This window comes from Desmodus rotundus, chromosome 12 (assembly GCF_022682495.2).
Source record: "Desmodus rotundus isolate HL8 chromosome 12, HLdesRot8A.1, whole genome shotgun sequence".
Taxonomy (NCBI): domain Eukaryota; kingdom Metazoa; phylum Chordata; class Mammalia; order Chiroptera; family Phyllostomidae; genus Desmodus; species Desmodus rotundus.
The window spans coordinates 19095799-19110115 of record NC_071398.1 but is presented as its reverse complement, the minus strand read 5'-3'; the positions used below and the strand labels follow the sequence as shown (position 1 = coordinate 19110115).

General features: G+C 40.0%; 1 protein-coding gene across 16 annotated transcripts in view; it reads right to left on the bottom strand.

The window, feature by feature from the left end:
* HYDIN (HYDIN axonemal central pair apparatus protein) overlaps positions 1-14317 on the bottom strand; it is a 338541-nt gene that overhangs the window by 300239 nt on the left and 23985 nt on the right. For 12 of the 16 annotated variants that reach the window (XR_008425734.1, XR_008425735.1, XR_008425736.1 and 9 more), the window contains exons 1-2: positions 8694-8778; positions 3269-3396 (exon numbers count right to left, since the gene is read on the bottom strand). The gene's annotated coding sequence lies outside the window, so the exon portion shown is untranslated. Of the gene's footprint in view, positions 1-3026; positions 3067-3268; positions 3397-6458; positions 6655-8693; positions 8779-9035; positions 9116-14317 lie in introns of those variants that run through there. The other 4 variants (XM_053915142.1, XM_053915143.2, XM_053915141.1 and 1 more) reach the window with 4 other exon arrangements.

The following is a 14317-nucleotide window of genomic DNA, read 5'->3' as shown; positions in this document are numbered from 1 at the left end:
ACACAAAACTGAAAGCAACAAACGAACAAATACGAAAAACAAATAAAAACTCACAACACAGACAACAGTATGGCGGTTCCCAGAGGGAAGTGGGGTAGGGTGGCAGTAAAGGGTGAAGGGGTCAGGTATAAAGGGACAAGGATCCGACTTTGGGTGGTGGGCACACAATGCAATACACAGATGATGTATCCTGGAATCTATACTTGAAACCAATGTAATTTTATTAACCAATGTCACCCCAATACATTTAATTTTTTTTTTTAAGGTACAGCAATTTTGTAAAACTACTGGACTCTTCAAAAACTTCAATGTCCTGAAAACAAAACCCAACAAAACCCTCCAAACTGTCAAAGGAACTGTTCTACACTGAGGAGACTAAAAGGCGAAACAACGCTGCGTGTGGTCCTTGACTTGATCTCGGACTTAATTTAAAACATATCTTAAATCACTATAAGAAACATTATTGAAAAATTCAGGAAATATGAATATAAAGTACATATTAAATCATACTGCAACAATTCTAAGTTTATAAACTGTGATAACAGTATTGTGGTTATGGAAAAAATGTTCTTATTCTCAGGACATACTGTATGTAAAGGAGAAGAATCATTATAACTCCCTTCTTTAAGTCATAAGCTTACTTTCAAATGCTTTAAGAAAAAAAAAAAAGAGAGGGAAACAAGCAAAAATGTGGCATAATATTAACAACTGATGATTCTAAGTAAAGGGTATGGGTACTATTATTTCAAGTTTTCTTTACATTTGAAAACTTTTAAAAACAAAATATTATAGGAGGAAGCTACATAGGAGACTTTTAAAAAGATCCAAATAGAACATACAGATATGAAAGATACAGTAACTAAATTTAGAAATTTCTTGGGTAAGTAGAAAGCATATTTTAAATAGCTGAAGAGACTATGACTAAAACTATTGGGTTGGCCAAAAAGTTCATGTGTTTTTTTCTGTAAAATAAAAGACAAACTTTTCATTTTCACTAATGATTTTATTGATTTGAATATTTTGAGTATGTCAGCTATCTCCACTTGGTATAGCATTGATTGTTCTCAAATAATGTCTCAATTTGATGACTCTCAACTTCAACTGGTCTACCGATCATGCAGCATGTCCACCAAGAAATTTCCAGCATGAAACTTCGCAAACCACCTTTGACACGTTCAATCGTCACAGCACCTTCTCCACAACGCTACACAAATCTTTTTTTTTTTGCGTTTCAGTTGCGTCTTTACCTTTCTTGAAATAATAAAGCATGGCTCTGGCTGGTATATCTCAATTGAGCTCCAGTTTGCGAACCAAAGGGTCACCGGTTCAATTCCCAGTCAGGGCGCATGCCTGGGTTGCAGGCCAGGTCCCCAGTAGGGGATGCCTGAGAGTCAACCACACATTGATGTTTTTCTCCCTCTCTTTCTCCCTCTCTTCCCTTCTCTCTAAAAATAAATAAATAAGTAATCTTAAAAAAAAGAAATAATAAAGCATAATATGCCAGAAATGTGTATTTTCTTCCATTTTCAATATTAAAATGACTACACAACAATTCACCAATTCTGACATGTTTTTTTTTAAATGCACACTGATACAACAGCTGTCACAACATAATCTAACAAAATTGTTTCGAATGAAGTTAAAGACAACTAAGTGCTACGAGAGCCATCTTATGAAGAAAAAACAAACTTTTTGGCCAACCCAATAGAAATTAAATCAGAAGAATTATGCAGGTCAGTACATGAAGTGACAAAAAAATAGAAAACACACAAATTAAGTTAAGTGACATGGGTGACAGAGATCTGACATTGTTGGAACCTTAGGTGAGGGAAGAGAGATGAGTCAGAGGCAATATCTAAAAAATAATAGCTGAGAGTTTTACTACAGTGTTGAAAAAGAACACATACAGATTCAAGCCCAACAAATCCTAAGCTAAATAGGGAAAAAATCCATTCTTAGATACATCCCAGAAAGGGTGAAGAAAACCAAAAATAAAGAGAAAAATCATTAAAAGAGCAAATAAATAAAGACAGATTGTCTTAAAAGGAGCCATGGTTAAGTTAAGAGCTAATTTCTCAAAACAATGGAAGCCAGAAGATGGTAGAATAGATGCATTCAAATGTTCTGGGGGGAAAAAAACAAACTGTCATCTTTTAATTCTATAACCAGCAAAAATATCTTTCAAGAGTAAGGGCAAAATAAAGACAATTTTAGAAAAATATGGGAAGATTCACCTAGCAGACCTTCACACTTAGTTAACATTGACTATGAATTTAACCTACACTGAAATTTAAAATTTTGCTCTCCAGTATTCTCCTATTCTCTCACACAAGCCGTCCACTAAGTCGTAAGAATAATGTACAGCTACCACTTAAGATGGTTTTGAAATGGTTAATACACAAACTTACCCCATTTGAAGTCTTAGTGATGCTCCGAGTCGTTCATACAAGTTCATGACTACATGTACATCCATACTGATGTACCACTATTCCAAATCGGGGAACCCATATAATTTGAACTTGGCAGGATCTCATTTGTCCCTGGCTCATAATGATATAAGTCTGCCCTATGGTTCTGTATTAATTAGTTTACAAATAGAAATACTATTAGCCATATATAATTTTCACTTCCGAACAAAACAAAACAAAAATCTGTAAGTAGTGACCTCAAACTGATTAAATTTAGGGACTCATTTGTAAAGGTCAATGCCCTTTGCTGCAAATCCACTTCTTACGCAGATGAGAGGTTTAACCTGCCCTAGGGCACTGGGCATAATCAGCCAGCTGCACCCTCATAATACGGTGCAGATGGTTAATTACACCAGCAAATAACTGCTTACTTGTGGGCACAAAAGCTTGTACCTAAAAATCACAGAAAGTGTCCTTGGGCCTATTTGTGCTCATACAAACAAAACACTTATTTCCAAGGTCTCATCTGTGAACAGACCCCCACAGGCTCCAGCTCCACTGCTCTGGGGGAGACCCATTAACACTGCTGGGGCCTGGTTCAAGGGAAGCACCACTGACCTCAAAACCGTGTATCAGCTGTTAAAACATTTCATGGGGTGCTGAATCCTTGTTGCAACATCTCCCAAACTTAATTTGTTGTAATAAGAATTGTAAATAAGGTAAGAATTTGGTTCCCTAGAGCCCAAAGTAAATCCTGTATTTTTTTAGATAACAAGTCTGAAATGAAAAAAACATGTTTTACAAGTGAACATGTCAACAATGGTAGTCATAAGAAGAAAGAAAAAAAAGGACTAATTTACCTGTGCCCTTGAGGAATTTCATGGGCTAGCTGAGCTCCCAAATTTAAAAAGCACTGTTAGATAAACACATCCAGCGGTTGTTAGAGACTGTGGCTAAGATCTTATGTTTAAAGAAGTATTCTAGTTACCTAAGAAAAAGAAGATAAAAAATATGAACAGTAAAAATGACAGCAAACTCACAGCTATTAACAACCACACCTAAAACAAAAACAAAAGAAAACTAAGCAAACAACTAGAACGGAAACAGAACCACAGAAATGGAGATCACATGGAGGGTTATCAATAGGGGATTGGGAGGGGGAGAGAGGGGGGAAAGGTACAGAGAATAAATAGCATAAATGATAGGTGGAAAATAGACAGGGGGAGGGTAAGAATAGTGTAGGAAATGTAGAAGCCAAAGAACTTATAAGTATGACCCATGGACACGAACTATAGGGGGGGAATGTGGGAGGGAGGGGGTGGACAGGATGGAGTTGAGTGAAGGGGCGGAAATGGGACAACTGTAATAGCATAATCAATAAATATATTTTTTTAAAAAAGAAGTATTCTATTAATCCCCCCATGGCCAGAGCAGGATTTGGGGAGAAAGCAGAGAATGGGTAACTACTTCCTAAAACCCATGTTTGGAAGTCCCCTGACAGCTGCCAAGAGCTCTGTCTGTAGGGGTCCAGATGACAAGGATGGGGAGCAGAATACTAATCTACTTGAATCTGCACAAAATCTTTCCTCTGAAGAACCCACAGGGTCTGTGAGTCTATTCAGTTTAATTGTATGTTGGGGAAGAGGAAAGGCTGCTTGCCATGGTTTTAATTGCTAAGAACACACTATCTTTTTAGGCACCATCTGTTTAATTGTAATTACAAACATTGATGCAAAAACACAAATGATTAACAAGTACAGAACTTGCCTACCACTAACAGTTTTAATAAAGAGCCATCTTGTGAAAGAGTATGTTGTCCTTCCCCTCTCTGCAATATTTCATGATTAGCAACTGACAGCCCACCATTTATTACAGAACCTCACTTTGGTAGAGCTAAAGTTATTAATTAGAATTTTTAGATTATATCCCTCTGTTATCCCTTTTTATTAAACTTTAATTCCCTCTGAGAGTGACAGGGATTATATCAGAAATGAAATACATAAGGCCCCTTTCTTCCCTCCTGCTAAAATCTTTGAGGTTTCTTATAATATACATCACCTATAATTAATTACCAGGGACATTCCAAAGTATTGCAAAACTAATTTTTTGCCTCTGATAAAGGTGAATTTCTGCTTTCCTGGTTTTGAAATATGCTTACCACACTGTTACTACTTTAAAAGCCGCAAGTATTGGTAATTGTTTTCAGACATGAATAAATATAGCTTAACCTTGAAATTTATTTTAATTAGGGATTTTTCAAAGCCACTGCTGCAAACTTCGGTGGATTGTTTATAATAAAAACAAGCACCAACAACACAGTTGCACAGAATATAGCATCGGGCAAAGTTAGCACACTGGGGCTTATAACAGTAGTTGAAAGAAATAAAAACATACACGGATGCAGCCAGATCATACTGTTATCAGTGCAACCTCCCCTTCAGGACATTTTAGATAGTCTATCAAAATACGGAGATTTAAAACTAAAACCCCAGAGATTTGCGAACTGCCAGTGAAGTGACAAGAGATTTCTCGTGTGTGTGTGTGATTTTTTTATTTAACTCATTTCACACTGATTTTTCTTTAAAATCAACTACGTTGACTTTTTGGTATTCATTTCAAGATGAAGAGCACTACTTTAACAATATCGTATACTCTGGCAAGCCTTTCAGTCAAGCACAGGACTCTTTTTAAAAGCCCACTTTCCTTCCCCATCACCACAGGGGATAAATATGACCCATAAAAAAAAATCAGAGAACGAAAGCACTATAAATCCTCAAAAAAAGTGAGCACACGGACTGCACAGTTTTCCAAATTAAGTTGCAATAGAGGCATTTTGTGATATGTCAGTTCCTCACTTATTCTCTACCCAACCTCCATCCTCCTAACCATGACCTTACAACTGTTTTTGCCTCATTTCAAGCCCTCATCCCCCTTGCAACACATTTTATACGAAAAGCAGCCAAATGCTAAGTGCCTCTGCGGTGTTAATGATTGGAAGAAATCACTTGAGAGGAAGAGACTGCCCTCAGGAAACAGCTGCTTCTTTACTTTTAAAGATCAAGTATATTATGGTCCCCAGCCTTCTGAAATGTGCTCATCCTAAACCAGTGATCTTGAACATTTGAAATCTAAGTCCCACTGGGAATCAGACAAAGACTATGAACAGTAGCCCCCAAACAATGAACATAAACATAAAATCTAAAGGTCCACATACCTAGGATCAAGAATCTGTACGGTGCACAGATCCCCAACTGCACCAATTAAAACATGGTTTCAATAGTTACAGGCTACATGGGTTTCTTCCAAACTTGATGAGAGTTTTCATGTTATGAATGTTTTTGCTGCTACCATGGAGAAACATTCTCAAAACTATTTTGAAGCGTGTGAAACTATACCACTGATTAACAACATAATAATGTCCCCTCTCCTTTGTGACCACATGAATCATTCTCATATACAAGGCAGAGAGAGGTATTATTGTGCCTTCCCCAAAATAATTCTAGGTTTGATCACACACAAAATGTGAAGTGAAATGTAAAACCTAAATCTACAAAATTTGGAGAAAAAAATTTGTGTTCCATTGGACTAGGCAAAGAGTTTCACAGAGCACAATCCATAAAATAAAAAATTAGTAAATTAAACCTCAAAATTTAAAAAGTTTTTGATTTTAAAAGGCAACCCAATAAGAAGACAAATGAGTAAGACATGGGCAAAAGATATGAACGGATACTTCACCCAAGGAGAGACAGAATAACAAATAAACACATGTTGTTCGACATCATCAGTCATCAGGGAAACGCAAAGTTAAAGCAGAGTGAAATACCGCTCACTACGCATCCACAAGAAGAACTAGCATTAACGAAACTGTCGCCTGCTGGTAAGGCTGTGGGACAAGTGTGGCGGAAACTGAAAATGGTACAGTCACTTTTGAAAACTTTGGCAGTTTCTTATAAAATTAAGCACACACTTACCACAGAACTTAGCAATCCCACTCTCAAGTATTTATAAAAACAAACAAACAACAAAAAAAAAACTAGGTTGTACAAAGACCTGTATGCGAGTGGTTACAACAGATATTAGAAGCAGCCCATCGACTGGTGTGACATCCATTCCATTGAAAAGTATCCAGCGATACCAAGGAATGAAATACTGTTACGTGCAACAACATGGACAAATCTCAAAAACAATGTCTTAAATAGAACAAGACTGACAAAAAGTGCTACGTAGTTTATGATTCCATTGATGTGACTTTCTGGAAAAGACAGAAAGAGAAATCAGATTATTGAAGGTGGGGAAAGGAGATCGACTCCAACTGGTACTAGGGAATTTCTGAGCCAATGCAATCACTCTATACACTCCTGTGGTTACATGACTACATTTTTCAAAACTCACAGAACAGTACACTTAAAATGGATGAATTTTGTAATATGTAAACTATATATCATAAACCTGATTTAAAAATAGCTAAAAACATACTGGGAGAAAGTATTAATTTAAATTATATTTCAACATAGCATAAAACTATCAATGTCGAGGGTACGTACAGGACTCCTACAAATCAATACGGAAAGAACAGTCCAATTTAAATTGGGCAAAGATAAAGAGAGACAACAGAAGATCAATTATCAATAGTCAATCATCATAAACTCCTGGATCTCACTAGTATCTGGCTAATGTAAATTATAACAAAGTGATAACCATTACTTCCCATCAGACACACATAGTTTTAAAAGAACACCCAGCGTTGATGCCTATGCAGGGCAAGTAGAATCTCTACAATAAGACTCCGACTGAGTTACATCAGTTGGGAAGATGGAATTTCAACTATATTCTATATGTAGCTAACGATATGTATTCAACTATATGTAGCTAAATCAAAAGATAAAAAAAAAACAATCTTTAAAATAGCTGGGCGACTGTCTTTGCTGTTCCCATCAGTGGGCTGTAGAACGAGATGAGACGGTAGTCCTGAAAAGGCTCTCGTCACTTCACTGATGCTGGAACAGGCACTACAGTGCAGACTGGAGAGACCACATCAGATTCTAAAGATTTACCAGCCCACCAAGCACAGAGTGATGTCCAGGTAGCCACTCAAATGGTGATAACCTCAACATTCTCAAAGAAGAAACTGAAGTATGAAGTGTGGGCCACAGCAAAATTCAGAACAAAGACATAATGGAACTCATAGATTCATCCTTCTATTAATTTATGATGACAAATTGGAAAAGTCTATAAATCACAAATGTGTTTAAATATTCCCAGAATTAAAGCTTTTCAATGGTTCAGTTTCTGAACTGGGTTGCTCCCAGGTGATTTAAGGAATTTCCCCATGATATTTTTGACTGTGTTCAAGTTTGACCTTAGCACTGATTTCTGAACCTAATATAATAAAACGTGACTCCACTGTATAAGCTTATCAAAGTCACAGATACCGCCTTAACAATATTTTTTTTCCTGTAAAACACCTAGGTCACACTAGACATGATGTAGGACCTCAGTTACTTTAAGGAGACAAGAAAGGGAGAAAGGAAAATAATTACGTGGTGAAATAAATATGGGTTGTGGTATTCTGAAATGCAAAGGACAAGATGCAAAAGAGGCAGGGGCAAGGTGAGCAGGTGAGCACACCCAGAAACCAGGACATGGGTAGCCAGCACAGGTGGTGGTTAAGAATCATAACAACAGCCACTCACAAGCGTGGTCATGGGGCACTCTCTGCGCCCAGGTTGCTCAACTATAAAGACGGATTAATCATTACGGTCCCTTCAAAGGGCCACTGTGGCTGTGAAATGAGACCATATAGGTGAAGTACCTGAAGGTGTACTGGTCTTGCATTTGATTCTCACAGTCATTCTGAGAAGGAAGAAGGGGAGAGGTGTGGCACCCCATTTTCCTGGTTAGGAAATACGGAAAATGATTTGCCCAAGGCCTCATAGCTAGAAGTTAGAAGCAATGCTATGACCCTTGTCTCCTATCCTTCAGGCCAACGCCTGGTGCTACCTACATGTTTGCCTGGGGAATCCCAAGAACAGAAATCGGAGGTCCTGCTATTTTAATGGGGGTGAGAAGAAGGGACCAGGGAAGGCTGGGGAAGAGTGGGGTCTGGAAAACTTCGGGAACCCCTGGGACGAAGGGAACAACACAAGGAGGAGACGCTCTGGCCAGTCCCCCTGCCCTTCGCACTGTGACCCCATTATCACTGCGAGGACCTCCGGCAGAACCACGTGCACCCACCCCCTGTCAATTCTGTGCCCGTTCCCCTCTGAAATCCCCAGTCCAACTCACAGACACCCCAGTCTAGTGGCTCCCCAACCGGCTCCAAGCCGCAGGCACGCTCTCTTCCCGTGCGGTCTGGGTCCTGGAGCTGTTGCTATCCGTTGCTACAGCAACCACGGAGCGCCTCACAGCCTAGCAAGCCGCATGATGATTGGAGAAGGCAAGCGTCCATAGCAACGGCCAAGCAGAGCTACTTAGTGGGAAAGAATTTGGTTTTCAGGAATTCTTTGGAGACGTCTCTACCCAAAGGCTCCTGTCCTAGTTCTTTAAAGGTGCTTCATGCATAAACTCATTTAACACTTGTCTCCCTGTGTTGCTGTGAGGCTTCCCATTTCTAGAGGAGTTTCTTACCTCTTCAGGAGGTCCATGAATCCCTTATGTCATATGCAAAAGTTCGTCCATTTCCCCAGTAGGATGGTCCATAACTGTAGATTCTCCGAGGAGCCAGAAACAGAACCCAGGTTGCTGGATGCCCAAGGAAGTGCCAGTGAATGACGTTTATGTGCATCAACCCCATCTTCTTTCTCACAGAAGAGATAAAATAGTGCGGTTCTTCCCAGACTTCATTTAGACTGTGGCCTCATTCAGAGTTTGCCTTGAGACATCTCCCAAAGACTTTAACTAACTCTTTCACTCATTCATTAATTCATTCAATAAATATTTATTGATTGCTAATTATGGGCCATATATTTGTCATAGAAGCCCTTTTCTAACCACTGGCAGACAGCAATTGTAGAGACATAGTCCCTAATTTCTCAGAGCTTTCCCTGTGGTATGAGAGACAACTGATGAATAAATAAGATCATTTCAGATTGTGGTAATAAACAAAACGCAGCGATATGACAGGAAGCGTGTAAGGTGATGAGCCCTGTAAACAGGGTAGTCAGGGAAGTTCACCTACAGGAGACGGCATTTGCGCTGAGGCATGAGAAGGCACCAGCTACAGAAGAGCAAAAAAGGCAGCAACACAAGCAAGGAAACAGAAAGTTAAAAGAAATAAACTTGGGGTGTTAGAGGAAATAAGTGGCCAATGTGGGTGAAAAGGAGAGAGCCTGTAGGACTGTGGTAGACGCAATCACATTGCCCTTCCCCTACCTCTTCAAAGGACTGGCTGCTTCTCTCTGCTCGCTTGCTCCTCCATCCCCAGTCACGCCCTATCCTGGCAGCCCAGCTTTTCCCTCCATAGCCCTTACGTTTTATTGTCTCTGAACTCCACAGGATGGAGACTGTGTCTACAGTGTCCAACACAGTTCTCCCAGCACTAAAACAATGGCCCTGGCACGGACACTAAATAATGTTTGCTGACTGCGTGAGTCTCCAGATCGCCACGCGAGAACCTGTGGTAGATTATGGGGAAAAGACAAAGACACTCCCCCATCGTGGAGCTTACAAGCGTGTGGAGTAGGTGAATTACAAACTATGTGGACAAGCTAAATGTGTGCGGAATTGAATAATTTAGAGTGAAGTGCTGTGGGAAGCTGTTGAACAATTCCCTCAACAATTTCTTCATTCTATTATATTTCAGTTCAATTTCACAAACATCAATACCTCCTATATGTCAAGCACTATGGTATAGAGCAGTGGCCAAGAAGAACACCAATGTTATTTATTGAGATGTTATTTTATATCTATCTAATAATTTTTTTTAAAAAAGAATACCAATCTTGCCTGTAGAGCTTACAGTCTACTGCCATCCTGTCCTACAGGAGGTGCAAAGGACACTTGTGACCACAGAGCACTTGGTGTGTGGAATGAGGGGCAAGTGTACACTACAGATTTCAAAGACTTAGTGCAAAACAAGAATGTAAACTATCTCACTGAGAATGTTTAATATTGATTTCAAATTGAAATAACATTTTGAATACAGTTTGGGTTAAACAAGATCTAGGGTTAAAATTAATTTCACTTGGGTTTTTTTTTTCAATCTTCTGCTAGAAAATGTTATTACATACGAGACTTGTATTATACTTCTACTGGGCAGAACTGGTCTAGTGGGAATTTAATCCTATGTGAACAAACCAGTGATATCTTATTACGGAGGTCAAAACAGACGTTTCAGCTGAGGCACAATAGGTAAAATAAATTTCAAATAAAGGAAGTAGATCAAGAATTTACAGAGAAAACAGGTTAGACAAGTCTTAAACCATTCACACACTGGGTGGATGGAAGGGGCAGGAGTAGGTGATTAGGATTTCTTCAGAGAGCTGAGCTGTGAGCCCCATCTCCTAACCTCCAGTCAAAAGAAAGGGGCTTTGAGAGGACCACCTGTGAGAAGAGTTTAATATATACATATGGCTTCTGTCATTTCAGTGGGGCAGTGGGCTTGTATCTGAACCAAACTACAAGTTCTAAAGGGCAAGAGATGGGCAAACTAGGCAGCAGACAACAGAACAAAGGGAAAGTTACTTGGCTGGAAATATCCTGTCCCTTTCCTCTAAGATTTATTGAGGTTTAAAAACCTCAATAAATCTATGAAGCAGATGTGAGCCACTCAAGAGAAACGGGTAGGGTCATTTTGGGTCCTTTCTAAGAGGGAAATCTGGTGGGACAAAGAGACCTCAGCAGAGGGGAGCTGAGGATATTGTTAGGTTACTAGAGGCCAAGGAAAAGCAAAAAAACAGACAAATGAGAGATGCGGGGTACAGATGCCTAGTGATGAGGTAAAGTTTTCTGAAGGACTCTTGAAATTGCCACACGATAGGAAGTTTAGCTTAACCACGGCAGTATCGGACAAGTAACAACTTTCTTACCATCTTATCCTCTTTTTCCTCCTCATGTTCTAATCCCAAAGAGGCCAGAAAACGGTTACCCAACTGGGGTCTCAGATAGAGAGGCTGGCAATGAACCCAAGGAGACGACAATAGGAAAGAAAGAAAAAGGTGACTGTGTTTTCATTCTCCGAATGCAGGTTTCCTGCTTGCAGCAGGCCTGAAAAAAGAGAGAAGCCATAACTTTAAGTCAGAAGTGCTGATTACTGCCTTGGACAGAACATTCTAACAACTATATTGAGCCTGTGTTTTGACCCCCAAGAGGGTCCACAAAAGTCTTAGCACCTGAGTTCACCCAGCTGGCCCCACAGAGATACTCTAAGAGAGACTAAAAGACAAAAGTTACTTGCTTTATGACTGCAGCCCACGAGTCATGCTTCTGTGATTTAAGGGTCACTTAAGAAATAGGAGACAGGCTATAAATACAGGCAGAAACATGTGTTATTCTTGAAGTACACAGAACAGTAGAAGATGTATAAAGCTAAAGTCACATAGCACCTCGGCCTCAGACCTAAGACTAGTGTTTACTCACCCAATCCCCAGCGGCCTTGCGGGGGCTGCCGAGAACTGCAGCCAGTGACCATGGCCGCTACTCCCTGAGGGCCCACCTGCACCTGCTGCACGATGATGGAAGCCTGGTTTGCTCCCAGGCCACACAAACAGGCAGGAAGACAAACACAAAACCAAAAACAAAGGGAAAAACAACACAAAAACAAGAAAGCCATGCATCTGAAAAAGGATATCCCACTGAAGGCTCATTACGGTACTAAAAATTAGATGAAATTTAGGAATCATTTTTGTTAGCTCGTATTTCCCTTTAAGCAAAAAGGCTAATGGGAAGGATACAGGCTTCTCCGGTTTTTAAGCGGCTGATCCCTTAGAGTCAGGACAAGAGAGATGAGGCCACAGCCTTGTTCTTTCTAAGGCATGAACAGATCACTGGGTCAACGAGCAGTGAAGACTATAAAGACTGAGCCTTCTTCGGACTTCAGAGTGGTAAGTAGGCCAGTTACCCTGAGGGCCCCCAGGCACCTTAGAAAACTCTGGTCCATGGGACCCATCAAAGGAGGGCCTTGGACAAGAACTTGGGAGGCAGATACCCAGACATCATGGACTCACCATTGTAAAGAGCCTAGAGATCACTGTATATAAAACTCTTAGAACGTCCCTGACCAGTGTGGCTCAGTTGGTTGGGCATCATCCTGGAAAGCAAAAAGTCACAGGTTCATTCCCGGTCAGGACACACGCCTGGGTTGCAGGTTTGGTTCCTGGTCATGGCGTGTGCAAAAAGCAACTGATCGATGTTTCTCACCCTCTCTTTCTCCCTCCCTTCCCCTCTCTCTAAAAATAAATAAATAAAATCTTTAAAAAAAAAACCCAAAACAACCTCTTAGAACATAGTTGCTCAGTACGTGAGCAATGATTTTTCTTTCTGTTATGAGATGACTCCAGTTCTGAACTTAGTCCTTGCATGGAGTTTGCTACTTAACCTCTCTCTGCTTCATGCAGTTCCTATGTCTGCAAAATAAGGGCAACTACTGCATAGGATTGTTGAAGGTTAAATAAGATGAGAAAATAAACCAAGGGCTTAAGAATGAACAGCTATCTATTAATATTTGCACCATCCTTCAATTCAGTCTTCTGTCTCTTCAACAACACCTCCAGATAGTCACCCAGTGCTAGAGACCAAATGTTGGTGTCATTATCTAAACCTCAAAATTCACCAAGGAGGCGGGGTTTTTTGGAAGGTGTTAGGTCACGAACATAGAGCCCTTAACCAAAGAGACCCTAAAAAACTCCCTCACCCCTTTCTCCATTTGAGGACACAGTGAGAAGACAGCATCTATGCACCAGGAGGTGAGGTCTCACCAGACACTGAATCTGCCAGCACCTTGATCTTGGACTTTGCAGCCTCCAGAGTTGTGAGAAATAAATATCTATCATTTAGGCCATCCAGTCTATAGTATTTTTGTTTTATCAGCCCAAGCTAAGATATCTTGTCTCTCTTTAAACTCCAGTTTTTCTTTCTTCCATTTATCAAGTTTTGCCTGAGCACCTTAAGCATTAAACCTTATGTTAGGTACTGAGTATACCCAAAGGAACAAGATGCAGCCCCTGCCCTCACCAGGCTCAGAGTCTTTTTTTTTTTTAAGGATGCTTACTTCCCATGCCTTCTCAAATCTAAGATCAAGCATCACGCCACTCCATTTCTGAACATCTAAAATTTTTGAAAACTTCTTGAATTAACCCAGAATGTGACTCCTAATAACATGTCTAATTCCTCTTTTGCATGACAGCCCTTCCAGTTTAGAAACCTTCCATCATGGACTTCCAAGTCCTCCATTTTCAAACTAAACTGCCCAAGTCTCTTCAACAGTTTCTCGCGTGGCGTGATTTCTAGCTCCTTTACATCTTAGTCATGCTGCACAGGACAGATGCCATGGGGCCAATGTCCTCCCTCATTGTTGCTCAAAGTGAAACACAGCTCTCTCAAGTGCTCTGAGCAGTGTGCGAAGTGGGATTATTATAAGAAAGAAATTGAATTCCTCATGTTCTGAGATAGTAAATAAATTCTAATCAGTCTCATTCAGTGAGTAGCCATCATCAGAATTTTCTGTTGAAGCTTGAGTGGCATAAATCACAGTCTTAAGAACACTGAATTTTGACAAAATTTAGACTCATTTCCACACCCTTTTGCTATTTTGCCGTAGTGAAGGCTCTTGATTGCAAATTAGAGAAACCCACTCATAGGAGCTTAAGCAAATGGGAGAATTTGTTGAAGGTATCAACTAAATTACAGAACCTGAAGGAAGCTAGGCTTCCCCGGAGACAGGAACGAAGAAGTGGAAAGTTGAATAGAACCAA